This window comes from Dama dama, chromosome 13 (genome assembly GCF_033118175.1).
Source record: "Dama dama isolate Ldn47 chromosome 13, ASM3311817v1, whole genome shotgun sequence".
NCBI classification, from domain to species: domain Eukaryota; kingdom Metazoa; phylum Chordata; class Mammalia; order Artiodactyla; family Cervidae; genus Dama; species Dama dama.
Genome location: NC_083693.1, coordinates 49,565,118 through 49,567,818, shown reverse-complemented (window position 1 = coordinate 49,567,818; position 2,701 = coordinate 49,565,118).

Genomic DNA, 2,701 nt, shown 5'->3' with positions numbered 1-2,701 from the left:
TGCTCAATCTTTCCCAGCATTAGGGTCTTTTCCAGTGGTTCATCTCTTCGCATCAGGTGGCCAAAGTATTAGAGCTTCAGCTTCAGGGCTGGTTTCCTTTAGAATTGACTGGTTTGATCTCCTTGCTCTCCAAGGGACTCTCAACAATCTTCTCTAGCACCACAGTTTGAAAACATCAATTCTACACTGCTCAGCCTTCTTTTGGTCCAACTGTCACATCTGTACAGGACTACTGGAAAAATCGTAGCTTTGACTAAATGGATCTTTGTCGGCAAAATGATGTCTCTGCTTTTTAATACACCGTCTAGGTTTGTCATAGCTTTTCTTCCAAGGAACAAGTGTCTTTTAATTTCATGACTGTAGTCATCGTCCACAGTGATTTTGGAGCCCAAGAAAAGAAAGTCTGTCACTGTTTCCATTTTTTCCCCATCTATTTGCCCTGAAGTGATGGGATCAGATGCCATGATCTTAGTTTTTTGAATGTTGAGTTTTAGCCACCTTTTTCACTCTCTTCTTTCACCTTTATCAAGAAACTCTTTAGTTCCTCTTTGCTTTCTGCCTTTAGAGGGGTGTCATCTGCATGTCTGAAGTTACTGATATTTCTCCCAGCAATCTTGATTCCAGCTTGTGCTTCATCCAGCCTGGCATTTTGCATGATGTACTCTGCATATAAGTTAAATGAGCAGGGTGACAATATATAGCCTTGATGTACTCCTTTCCCAATTTGGAACCAGTCTGTTGTTCCATGTCTGGTTCTAACTCTTGCTTCTTGACCTTCATACAGGTTTCTCAGAAGATAGGTAAGGTAATCTGGTATTCCCATCTACCTAAGAATTTTCCACAATTTGCTGTGATCCATGCAGCTTCCCTCATAGCTCAGTTGGTAAAGAATCCAACTGCAATGTAGGAGACCCCAGTTCAATTCCTGAGTCGGGAAGATCCCTTGGAGAAGGGATAGGCTACCCACTCCAGTATTCTTGGCCTTCCCTTGTTGGTCAGCTGGTAAAGAATCTGCCTGCAATGTGGGAGATCTGGGTTCGATCCCTGGGTTGGGAAGATCATCTGGAGAAGGGAAAGGTTACCCACTCCAGTATTCTGGCCTGGAGAATTCCATGGACTATATATTCCATGGGGTCGCAAAGAGTTGGATACGACTGAGTGACTTACACTTTCACTTCACTTTCACACAGTCAAAGGCTTTAGCGTAGCCAATGAATCAGAAGTAGATGTTTGTCTGAAATTCCCTTGCTTTTTCTATGATCTGACAGATGTTGGCAATTTGATCTCTGGTTCCTCTGCCTTTCTAAACCCAGCATGTATCTGTAAGTTCTTGGTTCACATACTGTTGAAGCCTAGTTTGAAGAATTGTGAGCATTACCTTGCTAGCATGTGAAATGAGCACAGTTGTATGCTAGTTTGAACATTCTTTGGTATTGCCCTTCTTTGGAATTGAACGAAAACTGACCTTTTCCAGTCCTGTGGCCACTGCTGAGTTTTCCATGTTTGCTGGCATTTTGAGTGCAGCACTTTCACAGCATCATCTTTTAGGATTTGAAAGAGCTCGACTGGAATTCCATCATCCCCACTAGCTTTCTTCATAGTAATGCTTCCTAAGGCCCAGTTAACTTCACACTCCAGGATGTCTGGCTGTAGGTGAGTGATCACACCATTGTGGTTATCTGGGTCATTAAGACCTTTTTTGTACAGTTCTTCTGTGTGTTCTTGCCATCTGTTCTTAATATATTATGTTTCTGTTAGGTCCATATTATTTCTGTCCTTTATTGTGCCCATCTTTACATGAAATGTTCCCTTGGTATCTCTAATTTTCTTGAAGAGATCTCTAGTCTTTCCATTCTATTGTTTTCCTCTATTTATTGGCATTGTTCACTTAGGAAAGCTTTCTTATCTCTCCTTGCTGTTTTTTGGAATTCTCCATTCATTTGTGTATATTTTTCCTTTTCTCCTTTGCCTTTCATTTATTTTCTGTTTTTTTGTAAGGCCTCCTCAGACAGCCATTTTGCCTCAGTGCATTTCTTTTTCTTGGGGATGGTTTTGGCCACTGTCTCCTATACAGTGTTATGAACCTCCATCTGTATTTCTTCAGGCACTCTTGTCTATCAGATCTAATCCCTTGAATCTACTTGTCACTTCCACTGTATAATCGTAAGGGATTTGACTTAGGTCATACCTGAATGGCCTAGAGCTTTTCCCTACTTTCTTCAATTTAAGTCTGAATTTTGCAATGAGGAGTTCATGATCTGAGCCATAGTCAGCTCCCGTTGTTGTTTTTGCTGACTGTATAAAGCTTCTCCATCTTCAGCTGCAAAGAATATAATCAATCTGATTTCAGTATTGACCAGCTAGTGATGTCCATATGTAGTCTTCTCTTGTACTGTTGGAAGAGGGTGTTTGCTTTGACCGGTGTGTTCTCTTGGCAAAACTCTGTTAGCCTTTGCCCTGCTCATTTCATACTCCAAGACCCTACTTGTCTGCTACTCCAAATATCTCTTGACTTCCTACTTTGCATTCCAGTCCTGTGACTTTTCTAAAGACACAAAATCTGTAATTGGTCATAGAGTCTGAATTGGAGCCTCTTGCAAATACCATATCATATCTATTTTTTGTAGAAAAGATATTGGAGCTCAAAACATTCAGCTTTCTAGGCAGCTGGCCATGATCACCCATATTTATGAAATACTTT